A 17,011-nucleotide genomic window follows, 5' to 3' on the forward strand; every position below is an offset into this window, starting at 1 on the left:
GTTCAAAAGCATCAATTCTTCAGCGCTCAGCCTTCTTTATAGTCCAACTCTCACATCCATACATGACCACTGGAAAAACTGTAGCCTTGACTAGACAGACCTTTGTTGGCAAAGTAATGTCTCTGCTTTTCAATATGTTATCTAGGTTGGTCATAACTTTCCTTCCAAGGAGTAAGCGTCTTTTAATTTCATGGCTGCAGTCACCATCTGCAGTGATTTTGGAGCCCAGAAAAATAAAGTCTGACACTGTTTCCACTGTTTGCCCATCTATTTCCCATGAAGTGATGGGACCAGATGCCATGATCTTCGTTTTCTGAATGTTGAGCTTTAAGCCAACTTTTTCACTCTCCTCTTTTACTTTCATCAGGAGGCTCTTTAGTTCTTCACTTTCTGCCATAAAGGTGGTGTTATCTACATATCTGAGGTTATTGTTATTTCTCCCGGCAGTCTTGATTCCAGCTTGTGCTTCCTCCAGCCCAGAATTTCTCATGATGTACTCTGCATATAGGTTAAATAAGCAGGGTGACAATATACAGCCTTGACATACTCCTTTTCCTATTTGGAACCAGTCTGTTGTTCCATGTCCAGTTCTAACTGTTGCTTCCTGACCTGCATACAGATTTCTCAAGAGGCAGATCAGGTGGTCTTTTATTCCCATCTCTTTCAGAATTTTCCACAGTTTATTGTGATCCACACAGTCAAAGGCTTTGGCATAGTCAATAAAGCAGAAATAGAACCTTCTGAGATTCCCTGTCATTTTATTGGTTTCAAGGTGATATTGCTTTATTTCCCAAAACATAATTGTAATACCAGCTTTAAAATCTTTGTATGTGGTGCTAGTGGTAAAGAACCTACCTGCCAACATAGGTTAGACGTAAGAGATGCAGCTTTCATCCCTGGGTCAAGAAGATCCCCTGGAGGGGAGGGCATGGTAACCCAGTTCAGTACTCTCGCCTGGAGAATCCCCATGGACAGAGGAGCCTGGTGGGCTGCAGTCCATAGGGTTGCATGGAGTCGGACACAACTGAAGTGACTTAGTGCACATGCACATAGTAACTATAGTCTGAATCATCCTGGGATTGGCATCTCTTGATTGTCTTTTCCCTGGAGAGTGATTTATATTCCTTAATATTTTTTATTTCTAGTAACTTTGGATTTTATCCTGGATCTTCTGAGTGTTTTGCTATGATCCTCTGGAAAACGTACGTATTTTGTTTTAGAAGCAGTCAGTCCAGCTTCACATTTTAAGTACTGTCTCCCATTCTGTGTGTAGTGGTTCAGATCTAAGCTTAATTCCTTAGGCCGTCATTCATCTATTTTAGTTCAGTCCTGCACATGCATGGTTCGAAGAGTGGTGATTTCCCCTCACTTCCTGGCCTGCCTGGGCTCCGTTTGTTCCTCACTTCCTCTGGATGGAAATAGCAAGGGTTCTATTGGGGGTTTAGTAGCCCCAGCCAAGGTGCCTCGCCACAACTGTGGTTCTGCCTCACAGCAAGGCTACAAAATGAACAGAAAGGAAACACTCTCCTTTGTGCAGGTTGCTTCTCCAAGGTTTAATTTCCCTCCAAATCCCTATTTTTCCTTAGATTTCAGAATGTTCAGATAGTTCTTTTTTATACTTCAAGTTTGTAGTGCCTGTCCATGGGAGGGCTGTCCCGGAGGAGGCCTGCCATGCTGGAACTTGAGCCAACTATAGATTTGTGAGGTTTTTGTTTTTCTACTCCCTGTGTTAACTTTTCTTCCTATTATTTTCGTTTGTTTTTCTTTCATGTGAGAGGTTTTCTTTAAATTTGGGTGTTCTTTCTTTGCTTATTTATATTCTATAAGCTGTGTTTGTATTTCTTGACTTGTTCAACCAGGATTGTGTCATTTCTTGGTGAGCCAGCCTTTTCATTGGGGGGTCTCCCAAGTGTCAGGGTCTGCCATTTAGTTAGGAAGCTATGGCAGTAGTTTAGGTAGGCAATCCTGGTAGCTTGGATTAGGTAATTAGATAATTAGTAGCATTAAAGAGAAGTAGATGGGTGGATTCAAAGATGTGTATGGTGTGGTGGTGGTGGAGTGTGTGTGTGTGTGTGTACTTGAATTAGAATCAGAAGTACTCATGAGGGTAATGCTGTGGCAGAGTAGATTACTACCTGTGAGTTTTTATTTGAGGCATTTTGAAATAGAAAATCTGAATTTAGAGACAGTAAAACCTGAGTCTGAATCTTGTCTTTGCCCCAACGAGGCGTGTCAGTTCAGTTGTTTAAAGTTTGTTCCAGTATACTCATCTCAGAGGGTTATTGTAGGAAGTAGGGTAGATGCTATAAGTAAAGTGCCTTTGTTTTGTTACGTTTTTTAAAAAGTAACATTTATTGGACCTTTACTATGTCAGGCTTTATTTTAAGTGTTTATAGGTGTTAACTTTTGTAATCCTATATGAAAGCTCTGTAAGAGAAATAGACTCCCATTTTGTAGATGATAAGAAAGCCCAAGTAGGTCACAGAGTTGGTAAGTGTCGGAGCCTAGGTTTGAGTCTTAAAAAGTTGATTCCGAAGCCTTTGTACTTAACCAGTATGTTTCATATCCTTAGCCCAGTGTAGGTGGTTGAGGACAGTCTTAGAACTGTCTGTCCCAATTCGCTTTTTGGTACATGATGTTGTCCTACACAGTAATTTTTGTTGACTTATTAATTGAAAGCAAAATTACTGTAGTGTCTAGTGAAATATTTTAGGCCCATCTTTATCAGTGTTTTACTTATGCTAACTCAGGTTTCTCTTTAAACCAAAATCTGGTCTTTCAAAAGGTAAAGTTAAAATTTTAGTTTACCAGAGGTTTTCCCCTCCAAAATAAATGGTGAGTTTTTTGTTTGTATGCTGAGATGGCTTTGCTGACAGAATTTGTGTGCCATAAAGAATCACCTATCCAATGCCTCTTGGGATAGGATTTTCTCTCTGGTTTTTTCAGTGGCACAATTTATAACGTATTTTGGTCTTGTACATCTTTGCAGTAATGAATTCATGTGTGTGTACATTTTTACTAGAAAATGTCAGTGTTGTGGAAAATCTTGTTGAAATAGTTTCTTCTCTTTTTTTAATTGATAAATACCTTAGAACTGTAGCATTATAATAATCATTGTAATATGAGAATAAGTATCATTTACACAAATAAGGAATTATATAAGGTGAATCAGTTCAGGAGCACATAATTACCAACTTTTTGAGAGAGAGAGTATGTGTGTGTATGTGTTTGGCTTTTGATAGCATGAAGTTATTCAGATCACATATTCATATTTATCAGCCAGCTTTTGAGGCTTTGCTTTGGCAGGTAGCGCTTTAATGGATGAGTCCTTTTAGCTGTCTCTGGCAGTGGCATCTTGGCATTTGCTCTGCTTCCTGGATGACTCACCACCAGCAGCATGTCTAGGTAATTGATATTACTGTATTTAGTTTTGGCTGAGAGTTCTGCTATTAGTTTCTCTGTTTCAGTTGAGGAAAGAATGAAACTTGCTCTGAAGAAGGCTGGTATTTCAGGCCCGGTCCTTGCTGATCTTGGCTCCCTAATTTACCTGTGGTAGAATATGCAAACTTTTTATTTTAATGCCCTGTGTGGCTGCTCTGGTCATGTTAAATTATGCTCTTGTGTCAGAACTCCTAGTTGTTAGAAGTTCTAGGGACTGATGGGTTGGGATTTGCACATATTTCCTACATCCAGTTTAGTATCTCAGACATACTGTAGTAGGCATTTAGTAACTATTGGTTGAGTGACTAATAACTGAATGAAAATGAATGAATCACAGAAAGAAGGCAAGTCTAAAAAACCCAGTCAGGATTATACAGGAGGTCGTAAATCTATATCTTAAATTTAGATTTTTTTTTCCCATCAGACTATCTTCCTCAGTGTGTAATAGGCAGTATCCACGGCTCTGGATTCAGTTTTTGCTAAGACTCTTTAAAGTTGGCAGAAGAAAATAAGGACCCTTAGAAAAGAAGCAGTGAATAGTCAAAGATAGGAGGAAAACCAGAGGAAATACTTCTCTAGAAGCCAGTTCAGTTCAGTTCAGTCGCTCAGTCATGTCCGACTCTTTGTGACCCCATGAATCTCAGCACGCCAGGCCTCCATGTCCATCACCAACTCCTGGAGTTCACTGAGACTCACGTCCATCGAGTCAGTGATGCCATCCAGCCATCTCATCCTCTGTTGTCCCCTTCTCCTCCTGCCCCCAATCCCTCCCAGCATCAGAGTCTTTTCCAATGAGTCAACTCTTCGCATGAGGTGGCCAAAGTACTGGAGTTTCAGCTTTAGCATCATTCCTTCCAAAGAAATCCCAGGGCTGATCTCCTAAGCCAAAGAAGAACCAATCAGAACTACACTCAACTGTGTTGAATGCACATAGTACCCCCTCCGTGTTCTTTGGTTCTGAAATCCTCAGATACGGAGGCTGGACTCTTATTGTGCCATTTTATATAGGATTTGAGTATCTGCACCATGGGAGTGAGGATCCTGGAATACCAGGTTATCCAGGGACAGTTGTATTCAAGATTTTTGATAGAATGAGTGGGTTTTTGGACCTAACAATTAGGAAGAAGGTCATTGTTCTTAGCAAGAACTATTTGAGCAAAAGCCAGATGGTAATGGATTCAGGAGGAAATGAGAATTAGAAGTGCACCAAATTTTATTTTTCTTATAGGATGTTTGTCACTAAAGGAAAAGAAGTATAAGATGGAAGTAGCTCAAAAAGCATGAGATAGAAATTTAAATTTTAGCTGGGAACAGGTTTTTTTCCTAAGTATGGTGTGAATAGAATATACATGTGGGCAGAGAGAAAGAAGTTAGTGGAGAAAAGGAAGAAGAGACATAATGTAAAAAAAAACAAACCAATCCTTTGGGAGACAGGATCTTTTCTCTGTGGTAATCTCACATTTAGGAGTAAAGAATATAAACGGAAGCCATGTGCTAAATTTAGAGCTACATGGGAGAGAAATTGAAGGAGTTTTTGCTTGAAATCCTGTTTTCCTTTGTGAAGTAGGAAGCAAAAATTTTGACCAAGAGTTCCATGGTTGGAAGTGGGGGCTAGAAGAGTGGTGAGCTGAAACACCTGCCATGGTGATGACTAGTTCTGACGGCCTTGCTGGAATTGGAAACTAAATTTTTACGGTACCCATCTATACAGTTATGGGATTTGCTTCCCTCCTACCTGAAGATAGTAGACAGACTCACCTCAAATTGAGTCTCAGTGGGGTAGATGTGGCAGAGGATAGGGGAGCTAGGAAATTGAGGGTGTGTCATTCGAGTTTTTCACTTTATAGTCCAGGCTGCCACACGTAGGATAGAGAGTGAAACCAGGTGACAGTGAGTGGAGGGCCCAAGGAAGAAACTTAGTGGAAGTAAGGGAGTGAAAAAGGTAAAGGTCAGGAGGTTGTGACCAGTAATTAAGATGTAGAAATCTAGTATTTTCTAGTAGAAGCATTTTAGATGATCATTAGGTCAGGGAAGTAGAGAACTGATGGAGTTACTAGACCACGCAACTTTGAGTATTATTACTTCCTGTTTCATAGCTCAAGTGTTAAGTTGGTTTAGCTGATGGCTCAGACAGGAAAGAATCTGTCTGCAATGCAGGAGACCTGGATTCAACCCCTGGGTCATGAAGATCCCCTAGAGAAGGGAATGACAACCCTCTCCAGTATTCTTGCCTGGAGAATTCCACGGACAGAGGATTTTGGTGGGCTACAGTCCATGGGGTCGCAAAGAGTTGAACGTGACTGAGTGACGAACTTAAACGTGCATACGTCTTATGTTGTAGTAGGAATTAAGGTAGAGGAGACGGTATTGGAGGTGTAGGGGGCTGGCTTGTAAGTTTAACTCCCTGTGGAATTTTATATAAGAACAGGATTAGAGAAGTCTGGAGGACTGTGTGGAATTGTGAACTTCAGGAAAGATGCTTGATCTTGTATTGGCTATATCCAAGAACATTTTCTTTGTCTTCTTGTTTCCAGATAAGGGGGAGTGGGGTGAGGATTAACATTCTTGCTTGAGAGGCTTTGGAGAGATGTAATGCCATTCAGGGAAAATAGGGTTTTGATGAAATGTGGAGAAATCATTTTGAAAAGTGACCATATGATCATTTTAATGATCATATAGGTTTCTAGTGATAGAGTGGAAATTAGAAGCTGGGATTGTAGAGTTTTAAATTAATCTGTTTATGGAATGTATTTTTTCTGTTTTCTTGTCCTATTGCATTTTGACTTTTAACTTTATTTTAAAATAATTTTAGACTTATAAGTATGGGAAATTAGTACAAAGGATTCCTGTATACCATTCATATAATTTCCTCAAATGTTGATATTACATATGCCTTGTGATATTTTGTTTGTATATATGTGTATATATACACACATGCTATATTTTTCGAAACACTTGAAAGTAAATGCCAGATATGTTATCTGTTTATGTCTAAATATTTCAGTGTATGTTTTCTTTAAAAAAAAAAAAAAAAAGACATTCTTTTACAAGCCAATGTGCAGTTATCAAAGTCAGTGACATGAATGTGGTACTGTAATCTATAAATATATTTTACCAGCTTCCCTATTAATGTCTTTTATTGTGGAAAAAAACCCAGCAACTTATTTTTAGATTGGGATCTTAGTCCCTGATCAGCTGTTGTTCTTAGTTATTGTGTCTTTTGGTCTCCCTTAATCTGGAACAGTTCTTTAATCTTCTTTGTTACGGATTAGATTAATGTTTTGGAAAGATTCATATGAAGTATTTTATAGTCTGCCCTACAAAGGACCTTTAATTATACTTTGATGCATTGATTTTTAGAACTCCCTGGTTGTTACTATTGAAAGATTTACAGTGATGGTTGTCAAACGGTGATTTCTGAATTCTGTTGTTTCTTCTGCATTTATTCTGTAGAATTCTGTTAGGAAGAACATTTGTAGCCTCCAGTTTACTTATTCATCTCAGTTAGTACAAATTCATGGATTTTAACTTGGTTAATTATACTCACACTACCATCGTTGTGAGACTCAGATGATCTTAGAGTTGACCATCTGTTCCTATGTCCTTGTGACAAGTCCCCATCCTTTTTGCGCTTTCCTGCCATCAGCGGTTAGATGATGTGAACATACCTGATTTCTGCAGTTCAGTTTGGATGGGGGAAGCACCGTCTACACTTCATATGTAGGGCTGCAGTGGAAGAGCAGTGACTGACACAACCATTGTTGCCACAGTAGTTTACTGCTGGTATGCTGGGTGCTTAATGAGCATTTTCTCAGAGTCATTGGTGGAAAGTTTGTGGAGTTTTAGTTTTTTTTCAGCTAGGCCATAGAATAAAGCAGTGGGAACGTTGGTGTTGTGCTGCTGACAGTGCTAGTGCCATCCTCACTGAAGCTCTGAGGAGTAGATAGTATTACTGTGGTGGCTCAGATGGTAAAGAGTCTACCTGCAGCGCGGGAGACCCGGGTTTGATCCCTGGGTTGGGAAGATCCCCGGGAGAAGATAATGGAAACCCACTCCAGTGTTCTTGCCTGGAGAATACCATGGACAGAGGAACCTGGTAGACTAAAGTCCATAGGGTCATATAGAGTTGGACACGACTGAGCAACTAACACATACACACAGATTATGTAGACAAATACATAACGTGATTAACAACTATTTAAAGCCAGAGAGCACCCTGGAGAATACACTTGTCATAGGTGGGAAAGCGGAGAAGGCAATGGCATCCCACTCCAGTACTCTTGCCTGGAAAATCCCATGGACAGAGGAGCCTGGAAGGCTGCAGTCCATGGGGTCGTAGAGGGTCAGACACGACTGAGCGACTTCACTTTCACTTTTCACTTGCATGCATTGGAGAAGGAAATGGCAACCCACTCCAGTGTTCTTGCCTGGAGAATCCCAGGGACGGGGGAGCCTGGTGGGCCGTCTATGGGGTCACACAGAGTCAGACACGACTGAAGTGACTTAGCAATAGCAAATAGCAGTAGGTGGGAAAGAGACAAAGAAAAAGCTTCATGAATCACTTTGACCTCTAGAATGGGTTTCTTTAGAATATCATCACATTTATGGGATCGGGAGGGAGATGGGAGGGAGGCTCAGGATGAGGAACACATGTAAACCCATGGATGATTCATGTCAATGTATGACAAAAACCACTACAATACTGTAAAGTAATTAGCTTCCAATTAAATAAAGAAAAAAATAGAATATCATCACATTCAAATGGATACATGCTGATACTGCTTTATGTGTAGTACTGTTAACTGGTTGATGGACAATAACAAACATCATAGTATCTGGGTTTATGTATGTGACTTTCTTGTAAATACAGTAATGGGGTAATAATTATAAAAGTTTACTTAGTGGATGCAAAGTCTGTGGTGATTTTCTTTTTAGTATTATTGAGAAGTTTTACAAATGTCAGTTTTCTGACTTGTAGAAACTTGTTTCTTTAAAGTGTAGGTGGAAACCTTTTTAACGTATCACATGCTGTCCTACATTAAGAACAAAAAAAATTGTTTCGTACTTTCTTTGATCTTTGTTCTAGAGAACTTAGAAAAAATACAGAAAAGTTAAAAAAAAAAACCAAGAGAATAGTTTGCAAGCACCCATGCTAGCCATTTGTCTGTTAACAGTCATTTTGAAACTGCTAACATTTCATCTTACTTCAAATAAGATGAATAATATATGATTTACACACACACACAGTCTTGTTAATTCTTTAACACTGTATCATGAACATTTCCCGTTTCATCAAGTATCCTTTGGCCTCTCAGTCCTGTCTGATTCTTTGTAGCCTCATGAGATTTTCCAGGCAAGAATAGTGGCATGGGTTGCCATTTCCTCCTTCAGGGGATCTTCCTGACCCAGGGATTGAACCCGGGTCTCTTGTGCCACCGGTGTTGGCAGGCGTGTTCTTTACCACTGCACCTCCCGGGAAGCCCCTTTGGAAGCACCATCTTAAATGGCTGTATTCTATTATGTTGTTAACAGTGTTTATTCTATTTTGGATAAATAGTATGTTTACAGTTTTCCATTATTATAATACTGTGTTGAACAGCTTTATGAAGAAATATTGTTTCTGATTAGTTTCTTTGGATGTAGTCTTATAGTATAGTCTTAAAACTTTTCCCAATCACTGGGCTAAAGTATGTTTTTATAATAATTTTTTTATTTTCATAAAAAGGAATACATAACTATTTTTAAAAATACAGGCAGTATAAGTACAGAAAAAGAAGCAAGTTAGGCACCCAAATCTTACTAGCCAAAAATACCTTAAGTTGACATTTGGTGGACGTCTTTCCATTTGTGCTTATAGACAGGAATAATATAATAAGAAAGAGATCATACTATTGTTTTTTAAAAGGAGAGTACAAAATAACAATTTTGTTTGACTTTAATGGCAAGGAAAGAAATCCTTAAAGAACTGCTGAATTCTAGATAAAGGTTTCTTTCCACAGAGTTGTTAGGTTCTGTAGGATTTCACTAAAATTAAAAGAGTATAAAAAGTCAGTAAATAGTGCTGCAAGGATTCTTCAATATTGCTATACTTTAATGTGGCTTTCCAGGTAGCTCAAGCTGTAAAGAATCCACCTGCAATGTGGGAGACCTGGGTTCAGTCCCTGGAGTGGGAAGATCCCCTGGAGAAGAGCATGGCAGCCCACTCCAGTATTCTTGCCTAGAGAATTCCATGGATAGAGAATCCTGGTGGGCTACAGTCCATGGGGTTGCAAAGATTCAGACACGACTGAGCGGCTAACATACACACACACACTTTAATATCTGAGATTTAATTCTTTATTATGAAGTATGCTCCTTAGCCAGTTTGGTTGCTTGTACTTGACCTGGTACTGCATTTGCTGGCTTACTTTGGCACATGCAAATAAGTAACTCTTTGGAGAATCTATGGAAATGTTCTTATTTAATTTGATTATGTAAACAGAAGGGAACCTTTCATTGCATGCTGCCATTGTCACTATACTGATCATTGCTGACGCTGGATAGGATATGTTGACCGAAATAAACATGCACAATGTACATGTTGTGAGTTTGGGGACCTTACTGAGGACTGTAGCCTGAGAGAGGGCCCCTCAGCTTAGAGAAACTCCTCAAAGAGGAGAGGGTAATGGAGGAACCAGAATGTATATAAGCTTTATTTGCTGGGAAAACCCTACAGTGAAGCATAAAAAGATTACTACTGTTCATCACAAAATCAGACATCTGAAGTGAGTGATTTTAGTACTTTTCTGTGGATAGGAATACGTAAGAATCTGAGATCATTTGAAATGTTTTCTTAGATGTGTATCTTCACTGTCTAAGGGCTATACATCCAAAGCACAGAAAATTCCCCATCTTTCACCATCCTGAATTCCCCTCAGAGTGCGCGGCCCTTGGGCCACCGCAGTAGCTAATGGCTTGATCCTTGTAGAACTGGAATGGCAGGCCACATTCATTTCTTTACAAATACTGATATGTTAGCTTGTAAAAATCGAAGCATGAAGCTATTTTGAAAGCTCAGAATTTGAATAGTTTTATAAGTTTAAAGATCATCATTAAAAATGTCTTTTGCTTATAAAAAATGTGTAGCAGTACTTTCTCCTTTGGGGTTTCTAAATTACGGTTCTCAAACTACTTAAGGGAATCGTAAATCCTGAAATTGCTCTGTATTATTATTTCCACAGCAGTTTTCTATGTTCTCTAAGTGGATAATCTTTGCTTATTTTATTGCTCACCTTTGACCCAGGCACCCTGCCCAGGAAGAGGGCGAGGTTGGTTGGGAAACAGTTGCTGTGCCAAAGGAGTTGCTGTACCCTGACTGATATAGAGTGTCAGGGTATAGTCTTGGAATATGGTGGCTTCAGCCTCACCCAAGGTATTGTAAGGTATCTGTAATGAAAGAGTGATGGACAGGATTTTAGGGGGACAGTCCCATGTCTGCCATAGATAACCTAATTGCTTAAGACTACAGCATAGTCATTAATAAGTATACCTCAAAATGCTGCTTGCATTGTAGAGAGACAAAAACCCAAGTTAGTGACCAGATTTGGAAAATGAGGTTTTTTGTTGTTTTTTTTTTTTAAGTAAACTTAAACATATTTTATGTTATATAACACATATTTTGGTACAAAACCATGGCAGGCAGGGCTGAAACTACCATCTTCCTGTGATGAAATATATAGACATTTATGGTCTTTTCATGCTGAGTTAATGTGAGCTAGATTGAGAGATTATGGGGAGACTGAGAAGGTACATGGAGGCTGAGAGGCAGCAGTGCTATATAGACAGACAACTTTAGATGTAACAAAGTATGAGAAGCTGCCAGTCCAGTTGGTACACAGATTTTTTCCTCCTTTCTTTTTGTCTTTTCTCTCTTTTTCCCCCTTGATCTATGATAATCTGTTGGTAATCTGTGTTACAGAGAAGGCAATGGCACCCCACTCCAGTACTCTTGCCTGGAAAATCCCATGGATGGAGGAGCCTGGTGGGCTGCAGTCCATGGGGTCGCTAAGAGTCGGACACGACTGAGCAACTTCACTTTCACTTTTCACTTTCATGCATTGGAGAAGGAAATGGCAACGCACTCCAGTGTTCTTGCCTGGAGAATCCCAGGGACGGGGGAGCCTGGTGGGCTGCCGTCTATGGGGTCACACAGAGTCGGACACGACTGAAGAGACTTAGCTGCAGCAGCAGCAATCTGTGTTAAGATCATATCTATTTGTTGCTAAAGAGGCATAATTGTAGGGCAGATTTGTAAATACGTGTTTTCTTAGGTAAGGTCTGAGAAAGCCAAATAGAATTTTGAGAAAACTATCTTTCTGTTGACATAAACATTTAAGAATAAGGTCAGGTACTTGTAATTTGAACTTCCCTGGTGGCTCAGATGGTGAAGAATCTGCCTGCAATGCTGGAAACCAGGGATCTATCCCTGGGTTGCGAAGATTCCCTGGAGAAGGGAATGACGACCCTCTCCAATATTCTTGCCTGGAGAATTCCATGGACTGAAGAGCCTGGCAGGCTACAGACCCATTAATTAAAGGATTATGAACACGACTAATGAGTGTAGTATATAGAGAATTTTGTATTCAAAGAGAATAATCTTAGAATCTAGCGTATTTAGGTTGCAGTTTTGGCATATAAAAAGGAATTTAACGGGAGCCTAAATTCTTTTAAAAATAGAAATTTATGTAAGATCTTTATCCCATCTGTTTGGTTTCTTTGTTCCTTGGAGGTCTTTGGGATGTGAATATACTCTTTCTCCTTTAACTTTCTAATGCAATAACTAGCTGTTAGAGACTTCAGGATCAGTTCCTGAGCCTGCAATTGCAGCCTGGATCTCAGCTTCCCTGGTGGCTCAGATGGTAAAGAGTCTGCCTGCAGTGTGGGAGACCTGGGTTCAATTCCTGGGTCTGGAAAATCCCCTGGAGAAGGAAATGACAACCCACTCCAGTATTCTTGCCTGGAAAATGCTATGGAAAGAGGAGCCTGGCAGGCTGCAGTCTATGGGGTTGCAAAGAGTTGGACAAAACTGAGTGACTTCACTCTCTCAGAGACTTCAGAGTACTTGGGTTATAGCAAGGTTATTTCTCCAGTCTTTCCATTTTATACTATTGTGCTGAGTGACTTACATTGCATTTTCTTTTCCTTTTAATCAAGGCTGGTTCCAAATACTTTGGAGCTTATTTTCATAGTGTTCAACAAGACAGACATAACATCCAGTTTTGTAGAGCTCTTACTTTAGCTGGGAAAAGAGATTGTAAGTGAATGATTACATAAATACTTTCTATTGTGATAAGAGCTGAGAAGAACAGGGTGCTTTAACATTGTGTTGTTTTGTTGTTGTTCAGTCGGAAATCATGGCCAGCTCTGCGACCTCATGGACTGCAGCACGGCAGACTTCCTTGTCCTTCACCATCTCCCAGAGTTTGCTCAAACTCATGTCCATTGAGTCTGTGATGCCATGTAACCATCTCATCCTCTGTCATCCCCTTCTCCTCCTGCCTTCAGTATTTCCCAGCATCAGGGTCTTTTCCAGTGAGTTGGCTCTTCACATGGCCAAAGGGAGGCCAAAGCTTTGGAGCTTCAGCTTCAGTATCAGTCCTTCCAATGAACATTTAGGACTGATTTCCTTTAAGATTGACTGGTTTGATCTTGCAGTCCAAGGGATTCTTAAGAGTCTTCTCCAGCACAGTTCAGAAGCATCAACTCTTCAGTGCTGAGCCTTCTTTATGGTCCATCTCTTGCATCCATAAATGACTACTGGAAAAACCACAGCTTTGACTATACTGACCTTTGTCAGCAAAGTGATGTCTCTATTCTTTAATATGCTGTCTAGTTTTATCATAGCTTTTCTTCCAAGAAGCAAGTGTCTTTTAATTTCATGGCTTCAGTCACCATCTGCAGTGATTTTGGAGCCCAAGAAAATGAAGTCTGTCACTGTTTCCAGTTTTCCCCCATCTATTTGCCATGAAGTGATAGGACTGGATCCCATAATCTTAGTTTTTTTAATCACAAGCTGGAATCAAGATTGCCGGGAGAAATACCAGTAACTTCAGATGTACAGATGACATCACCCTAATGGCAGAAAGTGAAGAGGACTAAAGAACCTCTTGATGAAGGTAAAAGAGGAGAGTGAAAAAACTGGCCTAAAAAATTGTGTTAGAGTCCTCATCTACTTTTGAGAGATAGGAAAGATTTTCTTGAGAACTTGATTTTAAGCTAAGATCTGAACAGTATGTAAAAGTCAACTAGGCAGTGCAGTATGTGTGTTATTTAACAGAGCCTAGAGCCCCTTTTTGGCCTTTGCTGATGGCTCAGCAGGTCAGGAATCTGCCTGCAATTCAGGAGACACAGGAGATGCTGGTTGGATCCCTGGGTCGGGAAGATCCCCTGGAGGAGGAAAATGGCAATCTAGTCCAGTATTCTTGACTGAAAAAAAATCCAATGGACAGAGGAGCCTGGCAGGCTGTAGGGTCACAGAGTTGGACACAACTGAGTGACTAATGTAGAACCCCTTTGTAGTATGTGATTATGCTTAATTTTAAGAAGTGAATTTAATGAGTGGATATTTAGGTCAGCAGCCCAGAACTGTCCAGTGTGACAATATAAAACTAGTCTTGTATTCTTTAATCACTCTGTTGCTGTTAATTATGCCTCTCCCTCTTTTTTCTTTTCAAAAAACAGATACAGTTGCTCATTTGTTCTTCACATATATTTTTTTGTGGTTACAGTTTCAGATTGTGTCATTTTCTACAGAAGATTGTACATACAGAAACTCAAAGGGGAACTGTTACAATATTGTGATGGTATTTTATGTGGAAAAAGCTTTTTTTATCCTAGGATATCGTGTTTACTTTAATGTTGTTGCTTCTGAGACATGCCAAACCAGAAATTAGAGGATTTTTGCGTTTTGGTTTTACTTACTAAAATTTAAAAATTCAAATTAATTTATGTTTAGGGTGAAAAGTCAAATAGTAGAGGATGATGAAATCTCTTCCCTGCCTGCAGCTCTTTGTAGTTTCTTCTGTATCTTTCCAGAAATCTTGATTGCCTATATATATTATACAGATAATCTTTTTCTCTTCTTTAGGGGGAGGGGAAGTTTGTAGGAAATAGCTTTTAAAAATATTTTGTTGATATACAGTTGACTTGCGATGTTGTGTTTCTTCTTATTTAAAAAATTCAGTTATACTTTACATAATTTTTTATACCTTTCTTTCAGTTGACAGATCATGAGCAGACAGTAGTGGTTTACAAATAAAATAAAAGTCCTGTTTATTTAAAAGACAATTGTGTCTTGATAAAATATCTGTTGATTCTTGGCTTTAAACGTTTGTTTTGCAGACTCCTTCAGGTCAAGGAGACTCTGAAGCCCATGGTGTTACTTGTGGAGCACCATGAAATAATGATATTCTCTCATATGAGCAAGAAAGGTTTTGACCAGCAGAAATATGCCTGTATTATATTATGAAATATAAAACTGCAACCAAACTTCTGTATTTTCAAAAGAAGAAGCTAAAAATTAGGCATGCTGCTGCTGCTAAGTCGCTTCAGTGGTGTCCGACTCTGTGCAACCCCATAGACAGAAGCCCACCAGGCTCCACCGTCCCTGGGATTCTCTAGGCAAGAACACTGGAGTGGGTTGCCATTTCTTTCTCCAATGCATGAAAGTGAGAAGTGAAAGTGAAGTCGCTGAGTCGTATCCGACACTTAGCAACCCCATGGACTACAACCCACCAGGCTCCTCCATCCATGGGATTTTCCAGGCAAGAGTAGTGGAGTGGGGTGCCATTGCTTATTTTCCCATTAATATTTACTTGTTGCTTATGCACTCTTTTCTAATCATTTGCATCATTTCCTGATCACTGCTTTATTGTAGGTTCTCTCTCATTAACGGAAAGGTATGCAGACACTGCAGAAGTTTAGTGGGAAAAATTTGGTGGGGAAATAAACCTAAAATTAAGAAGATTCTGTTAATTTGTTTAATGGTGCACGTGTGCATGAGGAAGACTGCTGAAATTCACTTTTATTGGTACAAAAATCTAGTTCCATTTGCTAAGCATCAGTGTCTTGTGTGACTGTTTTCTGAGCTACTGGTTTTAACACTTGGGTTGTTTGTAGAAATTTCTTAGCACTGGCTATTATCTTACCCCTAGGAGTATAGAAACAGCAGCTTACTTTCTTCTTGGGTGACTAAACTCAGTAGCTTGACTCTACAGCTACAGATTGATTTTATTGTAACCCTTATCTGTTTGCTTCTCTAAGTCAGGTGTTGGATAAGGCAACATTGACTGACAGAGATTACCAGAGTTTTTTCCCTAGAGTCCTGTTACCTTACTTAGGGTTAAAAGAAACTCTTATCATCTCCTACTTTTGTAGGAAGGACAAGAATCCCATTAGATGTTGGTTGACTGACCGTGCTATTTTTTTGAGAATGAAAGAAGTGAAGAAAAGTCTAAAATGAGTGGGGCACTGGCGCAACAGGCATAAAGTGTCCTGGGGAAACAGCTGTGTGGTCATCCTAGTTATACAACAGTCTTGCCAGATAGTCATTCAAAATCCGCCTGAAAGGATTTGTTGCCCCACAGAAAAGCGAGTATTCTAAAAATTAAAAGGTACTAACTAAAAAATTTTTTAAATTTTAAATTGAGCTAAAGTTTGTCTCATTGCAACTACTAACTCTTCTTTCCAGCTTTTGCCCTCTGGTACTAAACGTAGTCAGTATATGGCAGTATACAAAATGTATTAGCGCTTTAGAAATTAAAAAAAAAAAAAAGTCACCCCTTACCCCCCTGCCCTGCAATCTTACAGTTCTTCCTTGTAATTCAGTTTCTGTGCTAGAGAAAAAAAATAAAAGACCCTGCTGCTGACTAACCCACCAGGCCCTGGTACTGGGTAGAGTTCACTAAACAACATTTTATAGCACATCCATAATTGTTATCTTAGTATGTTTAGAAAACTTTCAGTGAGATGTCTAGCTTCTCAAAAGCAGACTTTCCAGTTATTATCTTAATGCTTTATCACCTTAAGATAGAATGAAGGAATATGTATAGGAGGCATGCCAATTCCAATTAAAGAAACAGTAGTTTATACACAGGAAGGCTAGACCTCCAGCTAGCTGATCATAATGCTTACAGTTTCCTCATCATTAAAAATACTTACTATAAAAAAAAGACATAAATAAAAAAAACAAAACAAAACAAAAAACAAAAAAAGAAAAAAAAATACTTACTATACATGTATAATAACTAGCTACAAATATAATCTTCAGACTAAAAAATTGTGTTTTCCTGTACAGCTTTTCATCACTGTGGTCACTGGGTTAAAGATGCTTTAATTTTCATGTGCTATTGCCCATATTTTTTTTTTTTCCAGGAGGCCCATAAATAGGACAAGCTAGGAGGATAACTTTTGAGGTGATGTGTGGATGGGACACAGAGCCTGGTTCATTACTGTGTATATGTGGGTCCCATTCCACTCTTCCCCTCTTTTTCTGCTGTTTAGGAAGTTGATACAGAATGTAAAATAGAACCAT

General features: G+C 39.3%; 1 protein-coding gene and 1 long non-coding RNA gene across 2 annotated transcripts in view; both read left to right on the forward strand.

The window, feature by feature from the left end:
* LOC139186222 (uncharacterized) overlaps positions 1–13,486 on the forward strand; it is a 29,257-nt gene extending 15,771 nt beyond the window's left edge. The window contains exons 2-3 of the long non-coding RNA XR_011569778.1: positions 1,146–1,202; positions 12,634–13,486. This is a non-coding gene — a long non-coding RNA (uncharacterized lncRNA). The remainder of the gene's footprint in view (positions 1–1,145; positions 1,203–12,633) is intronic.
* NDFIP2 (Nedd4 family interacting protein 2) overlaps positions 1–17,011 on the forward strand; it is a 71,879-nt gene that overhangs the window by 16,342 nt on the left and 38,526 nt on the right. The gene's annotated exons all lie outside the window — the stretch shown is intronic.

This window comes from Bos indicus, chromosome 12 (genome assembly GCF_029378745.1).
Source record: "Bos indicus isolate NIAB-ARS_2022 breed Sahiwal x Tharparkar chromosome 12, NIAB-ARS_B.indTharparkar_mat_pri_1.0, whole genome shotgun sequence".
Lineage (NCBI taxonomy): Eukaryota > Metazoa > Chordata > Mammalia > Artiodactyla > Bovidae > Bos > Bos indicus.